General features: G+C 38.8%; 1 long non-coding RNA gene across 1 annotated transcript in view; it reads right to left on the reverse strand.

The window, feature by feature from the left end:
* Positions 1-12875, reverse strand: part of LOC106992984 (uncharacterized) — a 290767-nt gene that overhangs the window by 6901 nt on the left and 270991 nt on the right. The gene's annotated exons all lie outside the window — the stretch shown is intronic.

Genomic DNA, 12875 nt, shown 5'->3' on the forward strand with positions numbered 1-12875 from the left:
TCTTAAAGGATATGATACGTTCATTACAGGTTTTCTTTTTTTCTATAGGGAAATGGGCCTTCATAATGTATTTCACTGAGAGACAGTTGTAGCTGCATTAAACATTGCTCTTTTCAAGTTTCTTTTTCTACAATTCATACTTTGGATTCCCAGGTTTTGCCTTATTCATTCTTGTTTTGCTGAATTTCAAAAAATGTCTTTACTTCCCACTCATTCTTGATTCTTCCTGACCAAACTATGCTAATTTTATTATTTCTGCTCTTTATGATTATATATAAAGTTCAGCCAAATATTTCTCCCTCCATGCAGTGGCTAGTTAATCTTTCTCATGCCAAAGTAGTCACTAGTTATACTCTTAATAATTTGGAATTTAAAATAGAATTCTGTTTGAATAGTTTTCTAAAACATATTCATTTGCATTTGTTTCCCAGATAGGACTAGGTAGGTATCTGGGTAGGTATAGGTAGGTGATTCTATAAGAAAATATAAAATAAAATTAAATCTACAAAGCAGATAAATTAGGGGATGATGGAGACATTTCTATTTCAAGATTGTTTCCAGAGTTTTATTTTAAATAGCAGAACTTCTGGTACATTTAAACTTTAAGAGATTAATAACAAAATGTCAGTCATAATCATAAAAAAATTTTTTAACTGTAAAAAATTTGAGAAAATTGATTTATCAAAATTTCCAAGTAATTTTGCTGTAATAAACATATTGTTTAAAATGCAGATATAGTAACAGTGGGGGAAAAAAAGATAGTAAATTGAAACCATGACCAAGTCATTTGTTTGTTTTCCATCTGAACAGTAAAACCATGACTTTTTGGGTCAGGCTGAACCAATATTTTCTATTGGAGTACACCTGGTTCCCTATATAAGTATGTGAAAATCAAGGTAGAGAAGATATTTACATGTCAGCACATTTGGGGGTTAGGTGGTCTTTAATTTTATCTGAATATGTTTATCCATCCTTAATTTATATTTTATCCTTCTCTCTTTACAACACTTCTGAAAATTTTTGTTTAAAATGTTGAACTTCACAAATATTTTGTCCTTTACATATTTTTTCTATAAATCAAAATTATTTTATTTTTATTTATTTCTTCTTCTTTTTTTTTTTTTTGAGATGGAGTTTTGCTCTGTCACCCAGGCTGGAGTGCAGTGGCACGATCTTGGCTCACTGCAACCTCTGCCTCCTGGGTTCAAGTGATCCTCCTGCCTCAGCCTCCTGAGTAGCTGGGATTACAGGCACCTGCCACCATGCCTGGCTAATTTTTTTGTATTTTTAGTGGAGACAGGGTTTTACCATGTTGGCCAGGCTGGTTTTGAATTCCTGACCTCAAGTGATCCATCTGCCTCGGCCTCCCAAAGTGCTGGGATTACAGGCGTGAGCTACCAAGCCTAACCTAAATCAAAATTATTTTAAAACATCAAAATGTATTACTTTAACATACACTTGAATGACTAGTATATATAAGGAATAGTCAAAGGTTCATAGACAAGACAAGCTCCTAGTTCTCAGGGATATGATGTGGGAGGTAAAACATTTGTACAACCTTAAGACAAAGTAAAAAAAGCATAACTTTATCAGGGAAATGCATTGAATGAGTTTCACCTGCTAAGTACCTGACCGGTAACAGGCCCTTGGCTTCCAGTGCATCTTCCCTCTGTGTTCCTAGCACTTAGTATCCCAGGATTAGCACATTAGCCCTACACCAACACCATTTAGTATTCACCATGCTCCACATTGTCTGAGGGGGGATAGGCGGTATTCAGGTTAAATGAATACACACTCAATCCCACTTGTCTATGCAAACAAGAAGTCCACTGTCTGGTAGTAAAGGCAGATAAGCAAATCAGTGATAGCACAGGGTGGTGGGGCCCTATAGGATTACAGAGAAGAGACATCTAAATGAATGACGAATCTGGAAAGGCTTCCCAAAGAAAGTGACACTTGAGATTTAAAGAATGAGAGCATATTAAGTTCAGTGTTAAGAAGCAAAAAATAGTGACTGTGAGTTCTGTTTCAACTACTACAACTAGTTTGTTGAGGCTAGTGGAAAGTGTGCATGAGAAGAAATGGTACAGAATAACGCAGAAAAGCTTGGAAGGTGCTAGGCAGCCTGGGTAAAGCTTTGAATATATTCTGTCTTTAATTTTTCAGAACTCTATTCTGAATCCCTGAACGGTTTAAACAGTGGAGTATCACAAACAGAATTAGGTTTCAGAAAGATCTCTTTGAAGACAATGTGAAAAATGGATTGAAAGGGTTGGACCAGAGGCAGAGATACCAGGAGGAATGTGATTAAGTAAGTTAGATGAGAACAAGCTGGCCTGGATAAAGTCAGTGGCAATAAAATAAACTTGAATAGAACCTACTATAGTGTTTTAAAGATAATTTTGTATTTTAAAACAGATATTAGGAGGGTTTTTTTTCTAATTTGTCTTTTCAGAGATGACCTATAAGGGTAAACAAAATGAAATATTGCCTTTCTTATCTCCCCCACACCCAGTTATTAGATTATTATTTTGTTGTTGTCTTTTAGAGACAGGGTCTTGCTCTATCACCCAGGCTGGAGTGCAGTGGCACAATCATAGCTCACTGCAGCCTCCAACTCCTAGGCACAAGTGATCTCACCTCAGCCATCCAAGTAGCTAGGACTACAGGCACAGGCCACCATGCCCCGCTAATTAAAAAAAAAAAAATTGTAGAGCTGAGGTCTCCCTATGTTGCCTAGGCTGGTCGTGAACTCCTAGCCTCAAGCAATCATTCCGCCTCAGCCTCCCAAGGTGCTGGGATTACAGGTGTGAGCCACCACACCCAGCCATTAGATTATTATTAGACTTAAATAGAGCTCTATCTAATCTAAGTTTTATTTGACATAACCTACCTAATGATTCATTTACTTGAATTAAGATTATAGTTTTTAAAAACTCGGTCGGGCGCAGTGGCTCACGCCTGTAATCCCAGCACTTTGGGAGGCCGAGGCGGGCAAATCACAAGGTCAGGAGATTGAGGCCATCCTGGCTAACACGGTGAAACCCCGTCTCTACTAAAAATACAAAAAATTAGCCGGGTATGGTGGCAGGTGTCTGTAGTCCCAGCTGCTCCGGAGGCTGAGGCAGGAGAATGGCCTGAACTCAGGAGGCGGAGCTTGCAGCGAGCTGAGATCCCGCCACTGTACTCCAGCCTGGGTGACAGAGTGAGACTCCATCTCAAAAAAAAAAAAGATCGAAAGGACTAGGATCACAAGATTTTGAGAGTAAAGAAAAATCATCTATAATTCCACCACCTTAAAATAACAACTATTCACAAATGTCATGTTTCTTTGATGTTTTTACTTTGCAAATAGTTTTTTAAAAACACAATTGTGATCATAAGCACTTACAGTTGTGCACCCTGCTTTTCTGAAAACACTGAAAGTATTTACCCATGTTTCTACATAGTGACACAATCATCATCTTAAATGATTGTATGTTATTTCATCAAGTAGATGGGCCATAATTTACTTAACTTCTCTCCTATCATTAGATATTTGTGTTATTTCCTTTTTCTTTTATACATAACATTGTAATGAACAGCTCATGCATATAGCTTTTTCCATCTCTTAGATGATTCCTTTTAATTAATAAGCCAGATTCCTGGAAGTGAAATTGCTGGGTCCTAGAGTATGGACATTTTTAAGGGCATATTGCCAAATTATAACATCCACTTTCTACTATTCACCACGGCGCAATTCTAAAAATAGTACAATGAAAATTTTGACAAGGACAGATTTGTGGACTTTAGTTACCCATTTGTCTTTGTATTTCTGAGTAGTTACCACAGGAACACTGAGTCTAAAGAGAAAGAAAAAAAAAATCTAAAAGCTATGAAAGGAGAACTGGAAAGAATAAAAAAAAAAAAAAGATTTTTGAATTAAGGGAAAACTGATAAGGGACGGGAAAAGGATTAGGCAAGCTGGTCGCAGTCAGCAACAGACAGTGAGATGTGACACAATAAAAACTGGGTCATTGAGTTGGGACAGCCCTAGGACATAAAAAGACTGAAATGAAGTAAAGCTCTGGATTACTTTGTTCTTGAATATTGAATTTTTTCAGAAGCATGGAGCATGAAATATTATAGTGATAAGCCAAGATTGGAAACATAGCCAAGAAAAAGAGGTCTTTAAGGGATTGTTTAAAATGTGCTGAAGGAATAATTTGGTTTGGTCTTAAACGGCTCAAAAAGTAAATTGACATAAAGCTTTTGCATAGCAAAATAGGCATGGAGGCAGAAAACAAAGCGGCAAACAGAAGAGTTTACCCTGCAAATTGGTTAGCATGTAATATGTTAGATTTTGGTCATAGAAATGATTTATCAGAAGACTGAACTGCTGTATTTTGTAAGTGTAATTAACACTAACTTGTTATGGGTATACATCTTTATTCTAGTTTTAAGAGACTGTTAATTTGGGGGTTTTAAATCAAAAAGCAAAACTAAATAGTTATGAGGCCATTCTAAGAATCATTCTAAAAATCTTTTTTCACCAGTGTTTAAGCACTTAAAAATATTCAAGCCCTAGAAAAATGTGTTTAAATGTAAGTTTAACCTCAACATTTAAATGTATTCTGACAGATTTACATCTTTCTGAAAGTGAGGCTAGGCATCAGTGTGTCATCATCTTAACCCAAGTCAAGACAGGCTGGAACTCCTGAAAACAAGATACAAATCGCAGGACAGCATGGAACATATATTCTATGAAAAGCCAAAGACATTTTGAAATTTATTTTATCAACATGCTTTATCTAAACATATTCCACAGCTGAACATTCTTGTCTGAAAAGAGCTTTTTAATCTAGTAAAGTGTACAATCACAATGTATTTACTGTTCCACAGACCTAAGTGTTTAGCACTCAGCTACATTAAAAATGTAGACTTTTAAAAACAATAATCAACCAAGAATGGCTTTGTCTTTAATTTTTCAGAACTCTAATAGCACTATATTTGGCTGGTAGGAAAGTGATATTATTGATTCATTTTTAAAGGTTTTTAGTTCCTAATCTTGAGTTATTTATATTCTAATTCAAAACACATTAGCTACATTGCTCAATATTATAGCCTAAAAGAAAAGAATATTTGATATTAAAATTATATGCACATTTAAAAATTATTTTTAAATGCTTGATTCATTAATACCCAGAAATACTAAAATGACCACTAGAGAAAGTAGAAGTTTTAGAACTTTGCTTCAATAGTTTTCCTAAAAAGACTGAGAGCTTATTAAGAGTCAAAATTTTTGCTATCCTAAAAACTATTGCTCCCAATGGTCAATAAGCCCTTGCTAAAGAAGGCTGGAGATTTAGCTGTTGATTGTTCAGTACTTTACAAAGCAGAGCAGCAGAAGATATGCTCTGTGTTTTTAGTACACTATGATTTTGTTCTGCAAAGTAAACTATTTAGTTAGCTACAACAATATGTCATCTACTATGCTTTGACACTTCAAGACAAAAAAGATAAATAAGATTAAGTCCTTGCCCTTCCAGCCATCTAGCAGAGGAGACAAATTTAAGGTAACCACAATCCCTTACAATTATTGTAATACAGCTATGTAAAAGATGAAAATAGGTGATGAATCCTGCCTAGGGGGTAGGATAGGCTTTCAACAGATGGAACAGCATGGGTAAAGATATAGACATTTGAAAATATAAGTCCTGAACAGAACCAAAAGTAGTTTTGTGTCATTAAAATATAAGGTGTGTAGAAGAGAAGTGGTTGAGATGAGCTGAAAAGACTGGCGTCGGAAGTTATCAGTCTTTTAAATAATAGATTATTATAAAGAGTTTGAACTTCATGCTGTAGGCGATGAATGGTCTATCTATATTTAAGCAGCATTATAAGTCATTGTTGCCACATTTGAAAATGATAGAAAGCTGAGAAGGAGAGCTAATTTGATAGATGATACAATCACATTTCAAAAGAATCTCCTAACAAGCTGAAATGCTAGATCCAAATACATTTTACAGACACACATACACACACACACATCCTCCTCCAACATGTACTTTTCAAAAAGCTCACCAGTACATAATTCTGTGCTATTTTTCAAGGAAAAACATCTGGGTGGTCTCAGGAGATGATAAGCATATATTAATAGAAATATAATGACCAGATCATGGAGGGTAGCAATCTCACTGTACTCTTTAATGTTGTAGTAGTAATGTCTCATCAACTTTTCCGTACCAGCCCTATGATTGCATTTATCAAGAAATCTAAAACCAAATCTAATCATGACACTACTCTCCTTAAAATTTGTTAAGACTCTCATTTTCAGGCTGGGCATCGTGGCTCATGCCTGTAATCTTAGCACTTTGCGAGGCCAAGGCAGGAGGATTGCTTGAGCCCAGGAATTTGAGACCAGCCTGGGCAACATAGTGACGCCCTGTCTCTACAAAAAAATTAAAAAATAGCTAGGCATGGTGTGTGCCCGTAGTCCCAGCCACTCAGGAGGCTGAGATGGAAGGATTGCTTGAGCCCAGGAAGTTGAGACTACAGTGAGCTGTGATCACACCATTGCACTCCAGCCTGGGCAAGAGTAAGACCCTATATCAAAAACAAAACAAACAAAGGACTCTCATTTCCTGCAGGATAATGCCCAAACTCCCTAGCCTGGCATACAAGGCCTCTTTCCACCTGCCTGACCTCACCTTGCTCTTCCTCACTCCTTCAAGCTACAGTTCTTCCAGTGCACCATTCTGGGTTTTACCTGCAGACTTTCCTTCCAAACTGCTCTGTCTGCCTGAAGTAGTAATCTTATCTATGCAGTGAAACTCTACTTATTTTTTAATGCCTGACTCAACTATCATATCTTCTATGGAATTCTGAATATTTGTTCCTCCTACAGTCCTACAGTCACTGAGCATCTTGGGGACAGGGACCACCACTCTTATTCATGATATCTCTAGTGCATATGACCGTGTTTATGCACTTAGTAATGTTGACTGAATGCACAGATGAAGGAATAAGCAAGCTGTTAGAACTCAGAGCTCCTGCCTCCTGTTCTTAATACACAGTATCTTTTTTCATAAACTTTCTACAAAATAGAAATGCCACATTTACTCATACTTGAATCTTTGTGGCATGAAAAAGAATCCTAATCTTAAAAACAATAACCACTTTTATATTAAGATAAACATTCAAATTTTGCTGAATCCCCAAAATTCATGCAAATAACAGCCACCATTTAATTGAATACCTGCAATGTGCCAGGTGGTGTGCTGGGACTTTATTGCTATCTCATATAATTCTCATGACAACTCTGTAAGGCAGATCTTATTCCCATTTTACAAAAGCTAAAACTAGAACTCAGGAGAAGTTAAGGAACTTGCTCAGGGTTACACAGCAAGTAAACAGAAGACAGGATTTAGACCTAACCTTGTCTGGCCCCAAAGATCATGCTTTTTCACTCTGCAGTGCTCCCTCTCTCTAAACACATGCTCCAAAGATATATTTAGGTTGATTTAGACCTGTCCCATCTAGAAGCCAAAGCAGGAACATTGCTCAGCCTTGGACCCTCAGACTTCTCGGGGCCAAGGAAAGTGGCAAAAAAAGGGTCCAGAAACTACTCCATTGTTTTTTAAAAATCTAAATCTATTAATATGTTTACCTATAGAAAGGCCCAGCAAGCAAACTAAAAAGTCTGTTTTGTGTGTGTGTGTGGGTTTTTTTTTTTTTTTTTTTTTTTTGCCTTTGATTGGACTTTCACTAACTCTGAGCATTATCCTCAGTCATTTCATGTTGATCAAAGCTGACAGTTGCAGAGATGTATATTCGATTAATTTTTTTTTTTTTTTTTTTTTTTTTTGAGACGGAGTCTCGCTCTGTCGCCCAGGCTGGAGCGCAGTGGTGCGATCTCAGTTCACTGCAAGCTCCACCTCCCGGGTTCACGCCATTCTCCTACCTCAGCCTCTTGAGTAGCTGAGACTACAGGTGCCCGCCACCACGCCCGGCTAATTTTTTTATATTTTTAGTAGAGACGGGGTTTCACTGTGTTAGCCAGGATGGTCTCGATCTCCTGACCTCGTGATCCGCCCATCTCGGCCTCCCAAAGTGCTGGGATTACAGGCATGAGCCACTGCGCCCGGCCTTGATTAATTTTTTTAAATGGGAAAACCCTTTGGTTGACTAATTTAAAAGACTGCCATTTGCTGAAGTAGGTCCTTGTGAAATGCTAAGTGCTTTATCTTATTTACTCCTCTAAGGTATTATAACACTTGTATATTATATTAACTTTATAATTGTAATACCATTTCCCATTTTGAACATGAGAAAAACAGAGTATTCTAAAAAGTTAACTAAGATCACCTAGCTGGTAATTGGCAGAACTGGGATTCAAATTGAGGCATGTCTAATTCCAAAGCTTTCCTACACAGCTCAGTTCTACAAATTAATTGAGGGTTGTTGTTGTTGTTGTTTAAATAGACAGGGTCTCGCTGTGTTGCCTGGGCTGGAGTGCAGTGTGATCCCACTGCTGAGCAGCATGCAAGTTTTTGACCTGCTTCATTTCCAACCTGGGCTGGTTCACCTCTCCTTATGGCAACCTGGTGGTCTCCTGCTCCCAAAAGGTCAACATGGGATGCTCAACTAAGTGTGGACACCCGATTGGCATAGTGCACTACAGCCCCAGAACTCCTGGGCTCAAGTGATCCTCCCGCCTCAGCCTCCCGAGTGGCTGGGACTACAGGCACACTCCAGCACGCCCAGCTAATTGAGGTTCTATTGCGTGGCAGGCACAGGGGATTCTATGATGAGAATACTGTCCCTGCACGGAAGAGGCTTTTTTTTTTTTGAGACGGAGTCTCACTCTGTTGCCCAGGCTGGAGTGCAGTGGCACCATCTCAGCTCACTGCAACCTCTGCCTCTTGTGTACAAGCAATTCTCCTGCCTCAGCCTCCTGAGTAGCTAGGATTACAGGTGCCCGCCACCACAACCGGCTGATTTTTTTTGCATTTTTAGTAGAGACAGGGTCTCACCATGTGGGTCAGGCGGGTCTCAAACTCCTGGCCTTAGGTCATCCGCCTGTCTTGGCCTCCCAAAGTGCCAGGATTACAGGCGTGAGCCACCACACCATTTGAATCTCTGCTCGCTCTATACCAGTTAAGGTACCCACATACTTTTCTGTTTCTCTAGTAATGGGCCTGTTTATTAAAATTAAAAAATAAGAAAACCATTGCCACAAACTCATAACTTCTTGACTCCTTCACAGCCCTCTGAATCTATGATCCAAAGTGTTTTAAAATTTTAAGCTTCGAAATATGAGAAGTTACCATATTTATAGTTCAGTATTTATAATAAGGCTTTAAAAGATATCAGACTTCCTGTTCATGCCTGTAATCCCAGCACTTTGGGAGGCCAAAGTGAAAGGATCTCCTGACTTCAGGAGTTAGAGACCAGCCAGGCAACATAGTGAGACCCTGTGTCTACAAAAAATGAAAATATTAACCAGTCATGGTGGCTCATGCCGCAGCTATTCGGGAGGTTTAGGTGGGAGGATCTCTTGAACCTGGGTGGTTGAGGCTGCGGTCAGCCAGGATTGTGCCACTGCACTTCAGCCTGGGTGACAAAACAAGACCCTGCAAAAATAATAATAATAATAATACACACATATATCAGACTTTAATTTTCTGAAATCAATTTTTAGTCTTACAGAAATAATAAGGAACTCACTGATTATTTTTCTTTCTTTTGAGACGAATCTCGCTCTGTCACCCAGGCTGGAGTGCAGTGGCGCAATTTCAGCTCACTGCAACCTCTGCCTCCCAGGTTCAAGTGATTCTTGTGCCTCAGCCTCCTGAGTAGCTGAGATTACAGGCAAGTACTACCACGCCCAGCTAATTTTTTGTATTTTTACTAGAGACAGGGTTTCGCTGTGTTGGCTAGGCTGGTCTTGAACTTCTAACCTCAAGTGATCCACCCACCTCGGCCTCCCAAAGTGCTGGGATTACAGGACTGAACCACCATGCCAAGCTAACTGATTCTTGATTTAATATGTGTAAAGACTGTGGAGCTCAAATGTACAGGCTTACCTATTAATACTTTGATGCAAGGTTTTTGTTTTATTTTTGATTTTTTTTTAATTTTTTAATAGAGTTTAAAGTGGGGCACAAGTGCACTCCTTATCTCACAACATTTTAGTAACACCTAAGGCTTGCCAAATTTCTTTTGAAAACTTCAGTCTGCTAGGTCATGAAAACAGCTCCCAAGCCCCCAGTAAGCTCTTGCCTTTATTGCATAAAATGGAATGAATCAAATATTTCTTCCTTTTGCAAGCAAGCCCAAATAAGCATATGGTTTGAAGAGTGAAAAAGACACAACAAAAATACAAGAATAATTAAGCCCCTCACTAAAATGCCTACTCCAATCACAGGATACAGGCAGTCATGATTCAACATGTGATCCTCACTAAAGACAAAAACAATTCACTCACAGCAAACCCAGCTGCAGCTAATAACATGAGCAATACCAAGAGCAGATCTGAATGCACACATGCCAATAAAGAGACTTTTATGATTTCAGTAGAAAGAACTCCACCTTTGACTCCATTCAGGGCCAAGAGCAGTCAGGCAAATGGAAAAATGTGCTGGAAACAGCATTGGGACTCTCCAACAAAACATTCCTTCCCTTGTCATTTTGACTATTTGAGACAGCAATGCTTTGGAGTTAGAAGATGAAGAGTCAAAGTCATCACTCATCCTCGGGGAAAACCCGCCCTAGGAATGTTTTATTGTAATTGCTTTCTGAGATGCTGGCCACTCCAGGATACATTTACCATTTTCAAACCTCAGGGGATATATGTGATGTGTGCTGCCATCCTTGAGTCACCTGGTAAGGGTGTCCGTGGAAGGCACCATTGTTTTCAAGTTTAATTCCTGGCTTAAAAGCCTACGTCCCTGTATTATTGACTAAAAGTCAATCAAGTACCCCAATAGTATGTTCCCGTATGTGTCTTGTTTTATTTTGTTTTTTAATCTGACCCCTAAGCAGAGAAGTTGTGCTAAGGTTGGACAAGTTTTTAATTCAACTCCAAAAAATAGAATAAAACAGAGAGGAAGTGCTAGTAAACAGCAGCTCAGTGTAAACCTTTTAAATCCAGCCTCTTTGTAGGTTGGAGATTTTTCTTTCTTTATTCTTTTATTTCCATAGATTCAAGATCCAATTCCTAAGCTTCCTAGTCGAGTTGCAGAGGGAATTAAGCTTATTGGGAGAACCACATAGTTGGGTCCTATATGTTTGGACGGCAGTCATAATGGCGGTCAGAATTCCTCTTTACTAGTTGCTTTTAGGATTGTCCTAAGTATCATAGGTTCTCTAAGTTGTTTTTTTTTTTTTCCCCAAAACTCATCTTTTATTTAAAAAAAAAAAGTTTATCCATGTATTGCTTGCTTGTTACAAATCATCTACTCCTCCTTCATGGAAAATTCAACAATGTCAATATCAGGGCCATGGTTTTTATTCTCCATTCAGCATCTTTCTATGACATTCATTTTAATAAATATAAGTAACTTTGCATTTGGGTCATACCTATTTACAGTAGCTATCTGTGTTAAAATTATCATATTGATCACTTTCAAAGCCACCCAGGAAGGCAAAAAGAAGGACTCACAGACTCAACAAGAGGAAATGACAAAGCTTGAGGGGAATTCCAAAGGTGGATCAAGTTTGTGTGAACATAAAATCTGAATCCAGGTCTGACAGCTAGCCATACAAGGTTATACTTTCCCCACACCCCTCCTCTTTGATAGGCATTGTCATCTAGAGCAATAGCCTCAAAATAAACTGAACGTTGTGGCCCATAGCTTAACTCCGTTCCAACCTCTATTTCAAAGTAAACTTGGGCTAGGAATGGTGGCTCACGCCTATAATCCCAGCACTTTGGGAAGCCAAGGCGGGCGGATCACCTCAGGTCAGGAGTTCGAGACCAGCCTGGCCAACATGGTAAAACCTCTGTCTCTACTAAAAATACAAAAATTAGCCGGGCATGGTGGCATGCGCCTGTAATCTCAGCTACTCAGAGGCTAAGGCAGGAGGATTGCTTGAACCCAGGAGTTGGAGGTTACAGTGAGCTGAGATCATACCACTGCACTCTAGCCTGGGTGACAGAGCAAGACTTCATCTCGAACAAACAAAGAAAATAAACTTGGAGTGGGGCCCGTGCAAGTTTTTTTATTTTAATTTTTGACTCATACTTTAGCTTCTTTGTGCATTAAAGGGGATAATCCCACCCATTCTCCTGTTTCACAGGCATTTTTAGGGTCAAATAAGGTCTTTAAAAGGGCTTTATAAAAAATGAGGGCTTATTATCATGGTGGGCAGAATAATGATCCCCCAGAGATGTCTACATCCTAATCCCTATAAACTATGAATATGTTAGGTTACATGCAAAAGGGAATCCAGTTTGCAGATGGAACTGAGCTTGCCACTCAACTGACTTTAAAATAAGGAGAGTATCTTGGATTATCTGATGCAATCACAAGAGAACTGAAATGAGGAAGAGGGAGGCAGAAGAATGAGTGTCAGAGTGATGTGATGTGAGAAAGGCCTGACCAGCCATGACTGACTTTGAAGAAGGAATAGGCCATGAAGCAAGAATGTGGTGGCAAAAGGTAAGAAAATGGATTCTCCTTGAGCCTCCAGAAAGGTGCACAGCCCTGCTGATACCTTGATTTTAGATGAGTGAGATCCATTTTGTTCTTCTGACCTCCAGGACTATAAGATAATAAATTTGCATGGTTTTAAGCCACTACGTTTGTGGTAATTTGTTACATAGCCATTGGAAACTAACACAATTATTAAGATGATGGAACTTCCAAGGACTGAAACAAGTTCTAGATGGA

Source organism: Macaca mulatta, chromosome 13 (genome assembly GCF_049350105.2).
Source record: "Macaca mulatta isolate MMU2019108-1 chromosome 13, T2T-MMU8v2.0, whole genome shotgun sequence".
Lineage (NCBI taxonomy): Eukaryota > Metazoa > Chordata > Mammalia > Primates > Cercopithecidae > Macaca > Macaca mulatta.